We start from the raw sequence: 18,401 nt of genomic DNA, 5'->3' as shown, positions 1-18,401 counted from the left end.
GAATTGTTAAGAATCATATAAAATTCACAAACATCTGATTTGGTTTTTATAGATAAAGCCTTGATAGGTTGGAAAATTTCTGTTCCAGAAAGCCAGAATGCAAACCTAGCAAAAAGAGTTGTAATTCTAGTGTCCCCTCAGCTGTGTACCCACATAATGTACAGCACTTTTGCCATTCATTTGCTAGCCTGGCCGCTCATTAAATAATGAATATAAACCCCACCCAGTTTTTTCTCTCATTAAAGTAGGAATCCCCTATGTTAAAATTAATGCTCAAGGCAGTCAGCTCCACAAATACCCAGGCTTGATAAGAAAAAAAATGTTATTTTTCATCTCCTCCAAAGTTTCATGCAGTTCTATGCTTCCCTTTCCCTTTCTTCTTATTCTGCTGATATTTTTCCTCTTTCATATTGCAGTTGCTTATTTTACCAGCACAACTACTCTGTGCTATATTTGGTTATGCCTTTACCATGAATTCATGGCAAGGGTCAGCACACAGTCATGCAACCCAAAGGACAGCCCATGGGTGGCAGTGTCTTTGTTAGCAAGGCAATCATATGACAGGTAAATTCTTTATCTTGATAGCTGTTCCATGATGCAGCAGTGGGTTTTGAGGTCCACATGCTGAAGCCTAGACAAAGGCCTGTGAAATGAATGGAAAATGTTGGTGTTCAGTTTTATACTGAAAAAAAACCAAACCAAACCAAACCAAACAAAAAAAAAAAAAAAACAAAAAAAACAAAACAAAACAAACAAACAAACAAGAAAAAAAAAAACCACCAAGACATTCTACCTCTTGAGTGAAGATCCCTGCCAACAAAATCCTGTAGAAATATCTCACAATTCTGTCCAGCTGCATAAGGGCAGTGGTTAGGGTACTTCAGCGAACCAAGGATATGACTGCCTTGCATGTGACATCTGTTTTAGTCTCATGGCACAAAGCTGGAGTGCAGGTTAAAATAGAATACACTGACAGGCAGATATTGGGAAGGATCCCAGTGTAGCCTGGTCACAGTTGAATTTATTATCCAGTTAATTCCATCTACCAGTCCTGGAAAGTGAAACATATTATTTCATACACTCTTTTGCCAAATAATTCCCACTAGGAAAACTACAGGCTCTGTAGGCTTCAGCTTAGGGGTGTTTCTCCTCTGAAGTGGCTGAGCTGTGTTTCCTGTCTATTGTCTTTGAGCTAAAACCTCAAATTTTGTCTTTTTGCACAAACATGTGATTTCAGAGACATCTTTCTGCCTTTATTTTTTAATAAAAAGTATGATTATTAATTAGAAAAGTCAGAGAAAGGAGCAGGAAGAAAGGGATTTCTCAACCCAAACAAATTCCCTCATTCACATTTTTTTACCACTCTGTTTATTTGCATGTGGTTTTTCACGCTTTTTTTAAAACCCTCTGAATCCCATCTGGCAAGCAGCACAAAGTGTCTCTTCCCAAAACTCCTACTCTAGGAATGCTGTGTGATGCCAAAGCACAGGATGTGTTAATGTGAAGGCCAGACCTAGCCTGCTCTGCTGTTAGTTCATCCCCTGCCAAGCCTTGCTCTCCACAGTACAGACACAGGCAGAGGAGAAAAGTCAACAGACATAGCTCAGATCAGTAGTCAAAGCTTTGAGAGCTGTCCAAATGGTCCAAGTACTCATCCAAGTGACCAGGCATTTGAGCAGATCCACAGTACTGCTCATGAACCTGCTCCAACAGCTCGCTGTAAGTTTTGTAGGCTCCAGAGCTTACCCTTCCCACAATTTCCTTTCCTTCTGTCCTTTTGCTAGAGCTGTGGCCTACTTCTGCTTGTTGCCCTCTGTAGCCTGAGGTCTTCTCCGCTCCCACCAGGGAGAAGGTGACCTCTCCCTATGTGGCTCAGCTGTGCTGAGGAAGCAGGGAGCTGGGCTTCCCGTTCTGTTGGCATTGGAGCTGCTGCCTGCATTTTTGCAGGCTATGTGAAATTGAACAACTAATATATTCTGGCACCAAGCAGTGCTGGAGCCTGTTGGTGTATTTGGACAAGCCTGAGAATTTGCTTTGAGATCCCATGAAAGGAATGGCTAAAGAACAGATCTCCTTTTAGGATAATGGCTTGTCATCTTATTTTTTTTATTTTTTTTTTTTTCCCTCTTCCATGCACAAGTCCTGTCTAGCCTTTAGGACAGGCAGAAGGTCTGTCTGTCTGATTGTTAAATAGAACAATCTGACCCATATTAATGGCATAAGAAAAAGTCTGGATATCGCTATATCTAAGTCTGTGTAGTCATTTTTTTCCCCACATTGGAACTGAAGTCTCTCTAAATGGCCACCCTTCATTTGAGTTGCTTTAGACTGAACAACTGAAGAGGATAAAATAGGGAAACAGAGTTAAATTGCTGTTTACTCACAGGCTTATTAGTGAAAATAGCCTATATTTCTCTCAGTATTTTAATAAGTGGAGAAAATTACTATGAATCTCACCACAGTTCAGAATAGTTTTAAAATAGCTGTATGCTTGTAATTAATTTTATAAACATCTATGTCTATTTATGTGATTGTGAAGATATCCATTTTATCAAAAAGTGATGTATGCACAATGCTCTTCTATTTTATTCATTTTCCTTTCTAGATATTAAAGTAAAAATGAGACTAAGAACCGGAATCTAAAACCCTAAATGTAAGTAGCTAATTGCAATTTCACAAGGAGAATGAGAGCCAAAACTGTTTCACTGAAAATAGTAGGTTGTAATTTTTAATATTATTTTTTATTTGATAATACAGAAAAAAAAATTGTGCAGAAGTATTTCAGCTGTACATTTCAGAGAGCCTGCACATTTAGAAACTATGATACTAGGACAGAAGTATTTCTCTTGATAGTAAACCTGTAGCAAACATGTTATTCAAAGGCTGGAAAATTGAATGGCCCTTTCTGGAGAACAATACATAAAGTACCATCTCAAAAAGATTTTTACCAACTAAAAAAGACTTAAAAACATAGTCTTGGATATAGATGTGTATAAAACTTTGTAAAAACTCTTGTACAAAGTAATATTTATATTTTAAAATATTTTAATATTTTTACTACTTTTAATATTTTCACTCAAGATTGTACTTTTGAAAAGCCAATTTCTCTCTGAAAGATGGTGTTGGAAATCTCTTTTTGTTTACTTCAGTTCACTTTAGTTCTTCCCCACTCCATGCTTTGCCACTTGGATTGCCCTACTAGTTTCTTGCCCCTTCTGGAAGGCTACATCCCATCTCCAGGGGCTCTTTTCAGGAATTAAGGAACACGGGAGAACAAGCACAACTTCTTTAAATGACCTATCCTTTAACCGTGACCCCTGCTCACACAAATTAGGTCAGCTGGAATGTCCCTAAAAATGAATCAATTCTAATCATCTTAGAACACCGTCCTTTAAATCTACAGAACATATTACTGTGCAAATTATTATAAGTTTAGGGCAGCTGAGATTTGCTTACTAGAAAGATCTGCCAAAGATTATTTACTTTTTCTTTCTTAAAATTAGCAATGTGGATAGAAATCAATATAGTCTACTAGGTGGAAAACCACACCAGTTCATGTATCTGTGCTATATACATAAAGAATAAAATTTTAAAGAGGGAGGATGTGCAACATGTGTAAGTAGATGCAATGGAAAAATTAATAAATATTACATTAGTTAGAAACATATGTGAAAACAAAAGGGAGAAGGGTATAATGAGAAGGAAAACAGTTAAGTGATTAAGTCATCCACATGGTTTGCTATACCTCTGTTTAAAATTCTTCTGTCTTTACATTATTAGCAAAACCTATTGAAAACAAAACATTTCAGAGCAGAATATTTTGTTGAATGATTTGAAAAGGAAGAGAGCTGGGGTATGAAACATGCCTGAAGGAATGGGGAATATGATTCTGAACAGGCTCAATAAAGTACTAGGAAATGACAGAGGGAGACCAAGCAGAGAAAAGTTGTGAAAACTGAAGGATGTCTATTTAGAAGACAAAATTTAGATACATAAATTAAAAGTAGAGAATGAAAAAGTTGCTAAGAAGACTTTTAGACAGGATAAATACAGTCAGAAAGACAATTAAACCCTTACTGCCTTTTTTGGGAGTATTCCAGATCTACCTTTGGGCTCAGACTGAGAGAAAAATATGAGAATGTTTTCTATATATTGTAAGAGACTAATGAATAGATTTAAGAGTACTCATGTGGTCAGTGAAATTAAAAAAAAACCAAAAAGTGCTGTGTGAACTGGGTTCACAGGACAAAAATAAAGCACAGAATGAGAAATGCTGTTTATTCTTAGATGTTTCAGAAGACCCATAAGTTTGAGGTGAGGAATGAGCACTTGGAGGGTTACAGATAGAAAGACAGGAATCATTAGGACAAAAGAGATTCCGTGAGCCTTTGGCACCTTCTACAGCTATGAATTAACTATTAAGACATTACCGTTTTTCCTGTGAATCACAAAGCTTTGGATCAGGTGTTCTGTGAGACGAGTCCAAGGAATTGTCAGAAGAATGGCTGCTCCCATTTATCTGGAAAGATGAGGGTTATGAAGACAGCAATGTTGATTGATGATTTGTTATTGTGGGGTTGAAATTAGCATGAATGGGATGGATGAGAGATGAAAATTAGGAGCTGAGAGTGGATTGGATGACCTACAACATCCTCCATGTAGACCCCTGAAGGAAACAACACCATTATCTGCTTATTAAAAAGAAGACAAAACTGAATATAAAAGGGTTTTGCCCACTATAACAAACTTCAACCATTATAAAACACAAAATTATGAAACAGAAATTACTTCTGGAGATTTGACCTTCTCTTCCTACTTTCTGCAGATAGCTCTGGAGAAAGTAGTCCAGGAACATGGACTGTGTTAGTTTAACATGTTGGAATGTCCACTTTTTCCATTTTTTTCCCCTACACTTTCAAGTTTGAACTTCCCTCAGTATTTTCCCCCCTTTATACAGATTGCCTTTAGCAGATTTCACATGCTTTAACTTAAATATTTAAGTTAAAAAGCACTTGCAGTAGTTCTCACTTGTCACAATGGGGTTTATATATTTTCACACAATCCAAACTGCTTATGTAGATGAAAGCCAAGAGTGGATATAGAGCACTGGAACAGAACTTCACACCTCATCTACTTTTAAAATGTTGTTTCCTTCACACAAGTAGAAAGAAAAGTACTTTACCATTTCTGTCTCTAAAATCCACATGCTAAAGAACTAGGCTACCTATGCCACAAAGGAGGAAATAACTATTCATTATAAAGTGCACTAGCTATTAAAAAAAGCTTTAATGGCCAAAAATCACTGATCTCCCAGATGCCTGGTGGATATTAGTGCCTATATCTTCAGAGATGTCACATGTAAAAAACTTGATTCATGAAACAAAGATTGAATTTTATTTAAGTACTTTTACAGATATAATAGCAAGGAATGTCTGATTGAGCATAAGAACTAAGTGAAAATCCTTTTGTATCATGTTTAAAATATTCAGGAAAATGAGAAAGACTATGGTTCTTTCTGGTGAAGACCAAACAGGCTTTACCATGAGACCTGAGAGATGGTCTTGAGGGATCTACCAGCAGTCTATGTGGCCAGTGACTGGAAAAACTTCATCTTTAGCTACTGTTACGGTCAAATTAAAATGGAAAATTTTCCTGATAGTCAACAAAATATCAAGTATTGAAAAAATAATGAAAAATATTTGAAAACTGACTGAAAAAGTTTTAAACAAAAACAACATAAGTATCTTTGAATAAATTATTTCAAAATCATGCCTATTAATTTCTCTTTAGAAATCACATATCAAATATTTAGAGATAGCCATATATGTCAGTTAGGTGGGATATCACAGTAAAAAGTTGAAAGTGATGAGATTTTTATGATCTTTTGTAAAATTAACACATAAAGAATAGATTAAACACTACACTGAGAGAAAACACCTTTATTCTCACTACTGAGGGTAAAGTGGGAAGTCTTTTGGGGTTAATTTGTCCTTTACAGATTATGATTATCTGCTTTTGTAGTTATGCAATTTTTCTCCATGATCTTCAAGTTGATATTTCCTTCTTAGACTCTATCAATGAAGTTGGATCTATTTGAATACTGACAAACAGAAGGAAGTAATTGAGACTGAGCAGGAGAAACAAGGTATTATGCCATGTGCAGTTCCTGGATCTGTAAAGATATCATCAAAAATCATGGAGGTCTAGCAGCATTAATATTATTAACATTTATGTTTGATTTTTAATATGTCCTAGCTACAGACATACAATTTTACTCAGAGCATTCTTATGTTTTCATTCTGGTATTCCTTATGATGTTTCTGTCATGTATGCAAATGATAACTAATGTTGTGTAAAGCATTCAACTCAAATGTCTTTTCTTCCACAATGATTCATGACTGCTTCTTCTTGGTTCACTTCTAAAGCATACATTTCTTTTTAATAATTTTATTTAAAAGTCATGAGAGTTCTCCCTCTTGCTAGCTGTTCATTTCATTTGCTTTACTCTGTCATGAGCCTTCAGGGATTATTCCTTGTCCTTGCATTCCTGAGAGTGGAATTTGCCGGGGTCTGATAAACACACATTTCATGAAAACACTAGGAAGGGAGAGCTGGGTCAGCAGGGTAATCCCAGCTGCCAGCACATTTAACATACCATAGAGAAGTAAGAGTCAACAGCAGTGGGATGGCAAGAGCAAAACAGACCTTCAGCTGAGATTTCTCATCTCTCATCTGTCCCTTTAATATTATATCAGGGAGTTGCTTGCACATGGATATATTTCCTACAACTGTCTACACCTGACCCTATGTCACAGATGATGTGATCTCAGCATTATTGTATCTCCTCTGAGAACTGTGGTGTACTTTTGAGTGACTAAAGTGCTTTAGGATCTAATGCTACCTGAACCTGGATAGGACAGGATTCAAACAGAGCTGTGTACATACCCCCTGTGAGGGAAGAATTGGAGGGTTTCAATTAATGTCTGGTTATCTTCACTGCTACACAGCTCCTGATAATTTCATATGGAGAAATCACATCACACTTTGTCCATTTAAAATTTCAACCAAGAGACAAACTGTTTCCAACTAAAAAATAAAAAAACAACTGACACCTGACTGGGAGGAGAGGCTGATATACCACAGGGCTGTGCTGCAATCCAAGCAGCCTTAAAGTGCTGAGAGGATGAGCCAACAGGAACTTGGTGAAGATCATTCAACAAGGCTAAGTGCAAGTCCTGCACCTGGAGATGAGAAACCCTAGAAGCCAGTGTATGTAGGAGGATACAGCTTTGCAGAAAATGGCCCAGGGTGGGCACCATGTGGGACAGCAGAGCAGACCTGTTGCCAAAGTGAAAGATATCTTGGGGTACATTCAGAAGAGCTTTGCCAGCAGATTGAGGGAGGTGATCCTGTTCCTCTGCTCAGCCCCAATGAGGCCTCACCTGGAATGCTGTGTCCAGTTCTGGGCTCCTCAGTACAAGAGAGACATGGAGCTTCTGGAGAGAGCAAAGTAGAAAGCCACCAAGGTGATGAAAGGATAGAAGCCTCTTTCCTAGGAGGAAAGGCTAGGAGTGCTGTGAATGTTCAACCTCAGAACAGAAAGTTCATGGGAGTCTCATCAACACATTTACATACTCAAAGGGAGGCTGCCGAGAGAACAAAGCCAGGCTCTTTCCAGCTGTGCTCAGTGACAGAGCCAGAGGCAATGGGCACAAACTGAAACATGGGAGACTTCAGCTGAACATCAACACTAAATCACTGTGAAGGTGACTGAGCACTGGCTCAGGTTGCCCAGGGAAGTGGGAAAGGTGGAGCTTTCATCCTTGGAGATATTCAACAGCTCTCTGGAAACAATCCTGGGCAACCAGCTCCAGGTGCTCCATTTGAGCATGAGAATTAGCTCTCCAGAGCTAATTCCAACTAAGAATTTCTGTAACTCTGTGATTCTGCAACTCTGTGATTCTGTGGTTCTGTGAGTGTGAATGTTCTGTATTTATTACAAAACCAATGTACCAGGGAGATCTTAGTAGAGTCATTGAACTGTTATGAGCAGAATTTCCTGTATTCTCTGGGAGAAACCATATTGCTATAACTTCAGCACTAATCTTCACACAATATCTTAGAGTGCCCTGGTGCTTCAGGATCACCTGTGAAAGGTTTAACAGTGCTCACAAATATGTTTTTCCTCACTGTTGTGTTGCACCAGTTCCAAAATATTCTTTCACAGAATATCATAGCACAGTTTTCTTGATACCTGCTACCTTTACTTCCTGCCATTCCTAAAATCCTCTCTCCCACTTTATTTGTTTTTACTTCACTTAAATTAGATTCATAAGGTTAAAGTTATTTTTTCTTGCATTTACATTAGCAGCAGCAATATATAGTATTTATTTTATTATCATTGTTTTGAATACCTGCTCACATACCATTTCATCCTAATGCTAATGTCAGTGGGGTTGGGAAAAGACAAGGTTTCATGTGGACTATCTTTCAAGTATTTTAAACTGTGCAGCCTAAGATGTCTTTTCCATCCTGGACAACGACTCTAGGTTACAATGCCATCTGTAAAATTAAAAGAATAATCTGTTATTGTTCCTCATTGAAATTTTGTAAAGCTTTCAGGATTTTGTAGGAAGGGAGAAGAACCCATTAGGTATCTTTACAGGACTCCCCTTCAGAAAGGGGCATTTCTTTGTGATCCTCAAATTTGCAAGTTTTCAGATATCCAGTGCAGTTCAGACAATTTCTTCAACAGAGGACATGGGAATTGCAGATAATGCATTAATGTGTGCTCTAATTTCTTGTACAGAAATTACAAGAATACAAAAATTTGCAAACTTTGCACACAGCTACCATTAATTCATCAGTAAAAACAGTAGAATCAAAAGTATTAGGCCACATCCATCAGTGCTCTCTCATGGGAATGACCTGTGAGGCCAAGCCTCCTCCTCCTTGGTTTTTTTCTATATTTCTTACATTGTTCTGTGTGATGGTGTAACTGAAGATTATTGTAACGTACACACAGAGGACAACAGTCTTTTAGTTGTGGGTTTCTCCTTAGCTTTGGCATTTCTTGACATTTGAGTAGCTCACCATGTAAATTCAATACTATAGGAACACAGTTTTTTTGGCATTTAAGTTCTGGAAGCTTTTTCTATTCTTTCAGAAAAAAAATATATATGAGAGAAAGGGAAAATTGTAGGGGATACGTAAGATATACATAGACTTTGAATCTTTTCAATTTGCAAATAATGTCATTAATTTCATTTTCAAGGTAAGTGTCAGGGCAGTCCATGAACTCAGTTTTTCTTGTTCAACACTGAACAGAACGATCTCAAACCATTTAAACAAAAACAACAACAAACCTCTGTAATCTCCACATTGCAACTTATTTATTAAAATATCAGCCACATTAAAAGTACCACCTCAACCAGCATTAGCCTATTTATTACCAGATAGATTTGAGGTAATGCTGCTTCAATTAAACAGTGGTGATTACTGTTCACCATCATTAGATTCAGTTGCTAGCTGGGAGATGGCACCTCATCAAATGCAATATTTAAGGCCTGTCTTTCCAAACACGCCTAATATACAAAGTATCACAGAGCTGCCACTATTTCAAATGGAGGGCAAAAATAAACTTTCTCAAAAATTTAACAGAAAGGACAAATATTTACCAGATGCAAGTAGATTGCTGCTCTTGCACTACCTGTTCCATAAATTTCATATGCCACTAGATGACAGGTAAAATGTTCTGTTATGGAATATGCTGTGGAAAAAAATTCACACTAAAGAGTCTAAAGTTGTCCTTGTGGGACAGAGAGAATAAAACTAAGGGTTAATTCCTGTTTCAGTGGGAAATGAACTCCCAAAAAAGAGTAAAGGTTTCAAATGTCATTGAGCATCCTCCCAAATAACTGCTACATATATGAAGAAAGAATATGGTGTAGACAGTGTCTTTCAGACCACCCATCACTTCTGCTTTTCCTCTGCTTCCTCAGCCTCAACCAATGCTGTGCTCACTGGGCTCAGAGGAAGGAAGCAAAACATGGGACAGAAGGAAAATACTTCTTCCCATACAGCTTGCTTTGTTCTTCCAAGCACAAGGCAACAAATACCTATTTAATCCTTTTCATGTTTGCAAAGCATTGCATTCTGGAAAGCTTTCATAAATAATACCTCCCCAATGACTAATTATACATGCTATTGCACAAATGTGAGGAACTAAATCTGTTTTCCAAGGTTACAGAGACAGCATGTTTCTCTAACGTGAGTGCTTTGTTCCAAATCTGATGGATACTTTATGTCCTATAGAGAAAACAGTAATGATATGTGATTTCATGCAACAGACACTCAACAAGCAAGACTTGGTTCCGATGTTCTCTTCTCATGTAACTTCAGAGAGACTGCAGGGAAAGGTGGTGAAGGAAAGACACGTACATCACATGTATTTTTGACTGAACAAAATCTCACACAGGGTCTAATCAAACATTCGCACATTTGCAACACTATAACTGCAGCTTATATTTTCTTAGGCAAAGACATTTCATTAAATTCTGAAATTTATTTCCTTAGAAAAAGTTTTGGAGTTTTGTTTGTTTGTTTGTTTTGCTTTTTTATGGTTTTTTATTTAGTTGGTTGGGTTATTGGCTGGGTTTTCTGTTGTTTATATTTTGTGGGTTAAGTTTGGATTTTTATTCAAACTAATAGTTTTCATTGTCATAAATCTCAAATAACTGCAGAGACATTTTTTAATTGTTCCAAGTGTTCACTTTTGGGATGAAATCAAACATGGAAAGTTGCCACCCTAGAAATGAGTGATCTGTTTTGAGTGTGTGAGTTTTACAGCCATACAAGTGCTCCACTATGTTTACATGCCTATATTTCAAAGCACCGTATGTTTTATATAATGATTCATGGCAATATCATCATGGCAACAAATGGCATATTTTGTGTATTTATGTTCATTAAGTGGTAAGTCCAAGGGTGATTTAACTGCTGCTTCTAGCCCTGATCTCGTGCAGCACACACTGGAGAGGCAGAGTGACTCAGGGCTCTGGTTGCCTGTCTCTGCGTGCAAGCACCAGTCAGCTTTGATGCCTTTCGCTTACAGCACTTTTCAATAAGTGCTAAAGAATTGCTTTTGGAGCTGGGGAAAGCTGACAGATCCCCTGTGAGATTAAGTGAACACACTTGCCAGAACAGAAAAGAGAAAGAAAATTTGTTCAAGGTTTGCATGCTTTGGCTTGCTGCTGTTAGAAGAGAGCTTCCATAGGTGTTAGCAGTAGAAATGGACTGTGATTTAAATAACTGATTTTATATACTTAGTAAATTGTAAGTAAAGAGTAACCAGATTAAATTCTCATCCATTTCTTTTTCAGGGCACTTAAACCCACCAATATAGAACTCAACCTCCAAGAACCCGAAGATCAAAATGAAATATGTTGACCTTTTTTTGTAGTGAGTTGTGAAAGGCAGGTGAAAATTTAAATCCTTATGCCCATATGTGAGAATTTAGACCTATGATTTTCTTCCTTATGGTCTGGCTAGGTCTTCAAGATGTATTCAGAAATATTAATTTCATTCTGATGGTGTAGTTCAGTCCTACTGTTGGCTTACTTGTCAAGGACAGGGATGCATAAAAAAAAATACTAAAAAATTGTGGTTGACATGTCAATCTTTCTCACAGGTACAGTTCTATCACCCTTTTAAAATCTGTCTGTGTATTCATTGGATGTGTAAATGCATTGAGACAAACTTCAGCTATAGAAGGATTTCTCTTGTGCATACATCTTAGTTTTCTGCTCACACAATGGAAACAATTCTGTCTGAATTAATATCCATATGGAGTCAAAATTAGAATAATTTGAATCAATGAAATTATAGACAAACTTGAAAAGTATTTTCTTTGCAGAAATTCTTCATTAAACATTATTGCTTGGAAGTGTTACCCAGGGTGCAGTAATAAGAAGAACACTGAAAGGCCTGTGAAGAATGCTTATGATATTTATGTAATGCTTATTGTAACTCTTTGTCTCTTGTTCCTTGCTTTTCAAAGCCATAATTGCTGAAGAGGAGTCTCCTGGAGGAGGTTGTCCTCCTGCCACTTTCAGCTGCTAATTAGACATCCCTTCTTGCTAGAGTCGAACTTATTAAATAAATTAGTCCTGAGGTTTTTAGCAACTTTTCTGTGGTTTTGAATGAAAAGATGAAAAGAATTCATTGAGGTTATTATTTCTCAAGGTTTAACACCAGATCTGTGTCTTCTTGTGAACTGGAAGCCAGCATCCAAAGGTGTTTAAATCTGGGCTTGTCTATGGGCCCTAGGCAGACTGAGGTAAATCCATAAAATAAGAAACAACCCCTTTTTTAAAAAGTCATTTTATGTAAGTTAAACCATAAGTGTTCTTAAGTAACCAAGAGTGATTTAATATGCTGTAGTTGTTTGCTGATTCACAAGTCTGAGATTAGGCACATCACAAGTGGGTTGTTGGTGAGGCTGTTCATTATGTTTATGATGTCTTTTGGGGCATCATGCATGATTAGGAAGTATGATGTAGGTGGGCAAAGGTTATGTGCAAGCAGTGACATATCTGACCTGTTCTGCATGGTCATGGAACACAAAACAAATACATTTAAATTTCTCCATTTGCCTTGTACAGTAGAGACCAAATGCAGCTCTATACAGGGAGGCAGAGTGAGCATATCACTGTGCAAGGAGGCAGCTAATTGCTGAACTTGATTGCAACTGCTAATCAGAGTCACGGGGAAAAAAGTGTTGGGAATTAATTAGGCAAGGACCTTCAGAACAGCAGCAGGAAGCCTCCAAGTGACCTTTATTTACAGTCAGTTAAACAGAAGTGTGACTAAAAATGCCAAGGAGCAAATCAGATTATTAATATTGATTGCTTAAAGAAAATGAATAATTTAGGAGCAGTTAGAATAAATATGCAGTGACAGAGATGAAAGAGCACAATGTACTGCCTTTCCAACATTCATCTATCATGTAGCAGTGCCCCTTCACACAGAAATGGAGAATTTCCACCATCACAAAACATAATTAGTTTCATGACCCAGCATGATTGCTGTATTGGTGCTACAAGAAGTGTTTCTTTATTATTATTATTTTCCCAGGGCAGCAAGATGTAGAGGGAGGCACAGGTCTGCTCAACAGTAGCTTTGCTTTTGGAACTTTTCAAAGAGATCAAATTCAGGTACCATGGGATTACCTTTTAGTTCTTTGTCAAAAAATAGCAGAAATATGGTATATCATTTATACAGACATACTACCAAAGTGACCTTTTTTAACAATGCTTAAAAGTGTCTATAAAATCTCATAGTCCTAAAGTCCCACTCTTGCTTGTCTGCACTCTGGGCTTTTTTTTCCAATGATTTTTATAGTTATTATTTTTAATCTGTCTTCCGTTTTTCCTAGTTTTAGTCTTATACCCTAATAAATTGGCCTGATAGGTTGCAGGAACATAGGAATAGATATTTTGCTTCTTTTCGGTAGGGAGTTGTACAGAGATTTTTTTTTTTTAATTTACAAATTTGAATAATAATAATAATGTCATAAAATATAATAATAAAGTCAAAATATTATTATAGTACTGAAAGTTCAAGGCAACAATAAAATATCTGCATATATATTCACCTGATCAATCCCATTTTCATAATATTACCTGAAAAGGCACTACTCCTGTATGCCTTATCTTCTCTTTTTTCTTTTTCTTTATGTCAGCTGGTTTTTTATATTATTTTATCTTTTTTTTTTTTTTCTCTTTACCCAGGAAAGGAGACAAAGGCATATTTTACCAGGAGAAGCAAACCACACAAATATGAGACAAAAATTTTTCCCATCATTTTGCTGCTACTCTGTCCAATGACTTTCAGAACTGAGATTGCGAAGAAAGAGAGGATTGTGGAAATTTTCTTTTTCCTTTGAGAAAAAACGAGTGCTACAGAATAAGTTTTCAAATGATGGTGCTTAGATTACTTGCGCAATATGATAGCTGTATTTCCACTTTTACTGTTAATGGTCTCAGAGGTGATGGCACACTGCCTGTTGTGCTGCCTTTGACTACACAGGGGAATTCTCTGTTGTCTGTGTTTTGCTGTATTATATTCATATAAATTAACATAAGGGTGTGATGACAGCACCCATCTGATGATTATGACTCAAACCTTCATGATCATAAGTGCCCTCATGCAGAGGAAATGCATACATGGCACAGACAAAACAGGTCAGTACATGTCTTATGTGTGTAACGTATCCTTGGAATATAGCTCCATGGGGCAAAGTTGTACTTCAGGCAACATTTGGATGAATCAGGGAAAACAGAGCTTTCAGAACACAGTCGTGCTCCTTTCACCTGACAACTGGCTGTCAAAGGCTGCCAGATGTGAATGAACAACACAATCTGTGCAGAAAGGAAACCTGTGCTGGTTATTCATAAACACCTAAACATTCAGTCCTGTGCAAGCACTCCTTTCTTATGCACATTGTGCTTGTTAAATGTGGGAAGGTGTACCATGCAGTAAGGCAAGTAGGAGTACACTGAAATCAGTGGTATGAGGAGCCATAAATATTTTAGTTTTCATTTTCCCTACTGCCAGAAAAATAATTACTTATAGATGAAACAAAGAGTTTACATCTCAGAGAATTGTTTTTATTTCAGTTGACTTCTACTATTTGCATTAAAGTGACTGTTGTGAGTCCCCAAAAATTACAGAAACTGACTCATATTCTTTGGATACTCCTCAGTGAAAATGAATGATGATGCCAGCAGATTAATAATGCAAGTTAAGAAACAAAGAACAAGTCATGGACTCAGCATGAATATAAATATATTCCAGCTTTTTAAGACTTTATTCATGTGAGTTAGGCACATTGATTTCAATGAAACTATTCAGATGTACAACTACTTACATTTTGAACATTAATATGACAACAGACTATATTAATACTACATTCACAGTGTGGTGAAATAATGAAGTGCTAAATTTCATCCCATCTATGTAGTTTTAATTAAGTTCCTTAGCATTGAAGTTACTCTTCATTAACAAACTAGTGTTCTTCTTTATCCTGTGGATCATAGAAACATTCACAACATATGATGAATAGACAAGAATAACACTAATGCATGAAGAACATTAAATCTGGCATCAATAACTTGTCTATGCATATGAAATAGGACTAATTTAAATGCATTTTTTTTAGTTAATGCTAATAAAATTTTAGCTCATATGACAAAATGAATTTTAGTTTGATTGTAGACTTTAGCTAATACAGTGAATTACATCCTCATCTTAAGAAGAGAATATATCTGGCAAATGGATGTTACTGAAAAATGAGTTACTTTAAGACATACCCGGCCTGGCTTACATCCACCAGATTCATGCCATCTTTGTGAGCCTCCTAGTCTCTTGATATCACAGAAAAATGTGAACAGAAAGAGACAATGAGTTTCACTTTTATGTTAGGCATGCAAAGATGCTTGGTGACCTCTCATTCTTTCAAAGCCATCTCATTCTTACCGTGAAGTTTGGGGGGGAAAAAAAATTGACATCTCAGCTCCAGCTTGGGAGCACTGCAGGATAGGGATAGCAGGCACCCTGCTGCTCTGGCCAAGTGGCACTGGCAGCATGGTGTGGGAAGCCAGGCATGGCCCTTGCCCACACAATGTGATACCTGGCTCCTTTTCAGTCCATGCTGTTCATCTCTCGCTTCGTGAATGCTGTAATGACAATGGTTGCCACTTAAAAGTCAGTGATTGCCAAGACCTGTCACTGAGCAGCTTCTGAAGCACCAGAGCTTTGCGGGAAACAACTGTGTGGTACCTGTTGACAAATGCTGGCTTTTAAATGACACTCACAGTAAAGGAAGCCCTCTCAACCTTCTCTAACTACATCAGTGAGAAATAAATTATTTGTTTTTTCACATACCTTTCTCTGCAGCCTTCCTCTGGTGTGTGTAACTTGAGAGAAGGTCAGGACCTTCTTGAGAAGTGCCACCACTGAAAGGTCCTTTTTGCTGAATAAGACATTACTATTCAGGGATATTCTTTATTTCTTTTCTGCTAACTTTTCCTGTAAATTTGAAATCGATCTCTAACAATTTTTTTTTTGTAATGTATAACTTATATTCAAAGAAAATTACAGGAAGAATACACAGATTTAATAAAGTGCAAGCTAAGAAGCTTAATCACATTAGATATCAATTTTTTTTTTGGAGGTGTGTTAAAATTATTACAGTAGTTAAAAGATGGGTTACTGGTGGTTTATAGGTGATTTAAGCATTAATGAGCTGCTGTTTGCTCTCACATCATGCCAAGACTTTTCACTCTCCTTCCCAAAAGAGGTTGTTCTGCTTTTCATTGTGCCACACAGTAATGTCAAGTTATTAAGCATCACTTGATACAACGGGATACATATTAAAAAAAAAAAAAAGAAGTCTCACCAACACAAATATACCTATTTTGGTGCAAAAAGAAAAAGAAGTTTTCTCTTAACAGAAAACAATCCATGTTTAACCAGTGTGCTGCACTCAGTAATGGAGGGGGCAGAGGAAGACACTGGCTGAAGCAAGTAGCACAGAGAGTCTTGTGCCTACTTCTTCTGTTGCTGTGCTTGCCATCACCCAAATGCTGTTGCAGCACTCAGCCTACCACAACTGGAAGGGTGGAAAGTGGAAAAAACGAGTGAGATGGGTGGGCTAAAAATTAAGAATTTGTACATGGAAGGACTTAGTTCCAAAATTATTCTTTCTCTCCATGGCTGTCACTCCCTCACTGTTTAACTAATCAAATTGTGAAAGTACTTAAGCAAATGCCAAAATCCCATGATATTTGAAACATGTGTCTTGAAATAAAACATGTGTTAAAGTGTTTTCTGAAACTGGAATAACAATAATGGAGCTTGGGGAATGTCAGCAATACTCATAAAGGAATTTTACTTTAACGTGGTGGAAGGCTGTCATCACTGCAGCCCAGCCAGCTCTCCGCAAAGTTACTTTTCTTTTAAATTTACCTTGCAAGAAGCACTCAACACTGAGTGTTAAAAAGACACTGGCAAATGTGGAAATAGATTCCAGACATCCTGATATGTGAGCATATTAATACTAGAGCAAAAATGTTGATTATTTCAATGGCATTACACCACAGAATAATTTCTCATATCCAAATAGTATTTGAAAAATCCTATCTTATTTAGAATAATGATCTAATCCTGAATAATTCTGGAAATCCTTCATCTCATGAAATTTGTGCTATCACAAAACATGCAGTGGATCAGAGTCTTTGTGAGCCAGATAAATGACAGAGAAGAAGAGCAGTACATGCACCAGTCTGTATGTGAGAGGCAGCCATAGCCCAGCACACAATTTAATCTCATCCATTTTCCAAACCCAGCCTGCATTACTGCAACACTGACTGATGTCTCGGTGTAATAAAGTATCATCCTTAGAATAGTATGTTTCTGTTTTATCCCTTTGTTTGTACACAGATTAAAGCATGTTCCCCATTGACTGTAACCTATAATTGAATCAAGGATTCTGTCACTGTCACAGACAGCAGGATTGGGGCTTGAGTGGTTTGTGAGCATAAGCAGACAATCTGAAGATTAAACTTCATCTTTGATCTTGAGGCTGTGACCATGGATTTTCTGTTGGTAACATATAGAAAGAAAAATAATAGAAAAAATCATGAATGAAAGACCTGGAGAGGAAAAGAGGTTAGCTGGGGATCAAAGACACTTTCGTTCGGTGTGAAATTTTGATACAAACCAGTTAGTTAAAATAGTGGAACACTTTTATTGGTCAATTTTTTTCATATATATATATATATATATATATATATATATATATATATAAAGAATCTATAAAAATTCTTGGAGGGGAGATCACTGGATCCAAGTGGGTGAATTAAGCTGCTTTCCTACTCCTTTAAGCTTCTGAAGTCTCAGCATAATTTTGAATGAGGAAAAAATATTTTTCCTGCTCTTTACATGCAAGTCACAGTTTTCTTATATGTTCCAAAGTACCCATGGCCCCAAAGCGCTACTGCACAGCTGCTGCTACATATGTTGCTGCTGAAAGCTAAAACTTGCTGAAATAATCATTCCTAATGTTTGAAGAGAACATGTTTTAGGCACCGCTTGATGCATCTTGTTTCTTCAGGGAGCCTGAAGTCACAGCACAAGACAGCAGTGACATCAAAAATTCAGGGTTGATGTGAGCTTTTGTTGTCCCCCCTCTCATCCCCACTCTGGTCTCTGGCAATGTGAAGGACTACAAAAAACTGCTTGCATCATAAATCTTTATTTCAGACTAAGTGATAGGATTGATGCTTGTACATAATTGTCCATGTTGGATATAAGGGCTGTAAATTTTTAATTTGTACATG

General features: G+C 37.1%; 1 long non-coding RNA gene across 1 annotated transcript; it reads left to right on the top strand.

Annotated features, from left to right (window-relative positions):
* The first annotated feature begins 1,581 nt into the window (after positions 1-1,581).
* Positions 1,582-11,758, top strand: LOC135289577 (uncharacterized). The gene is made up of 4 exons (XR_010352330.1): positions 1,582-1,719; positions 2,606-2,653; positions 6,069-6,145; positions 11,382-11,758. It is a non-coding gene; the product is annotated as an uncharacterized LOC135289577 (long non-coding RNA).
* The last annotated feature ends 6,643 nt before the right edge of the window (positions 11,759-18,401 follow it).

Source organism: Passer domesticus, chromosome Z, assembly GCF_036417665.1.
Source record: "Passer domesticus isolate bPasDom1 chromosome Z, bPasDom1.hap1, whole genome shotgun sequence".
In the NCBI taxonomy this organism is placed as follows: Eukaryota; Metazoa; Chordata; class Aves; order Passeriformes; family Passeridae; genus Passer; species Passer domesticus.
This window is presented reverse-complemented; position numbering and strand designations above follow the sequence as displayed.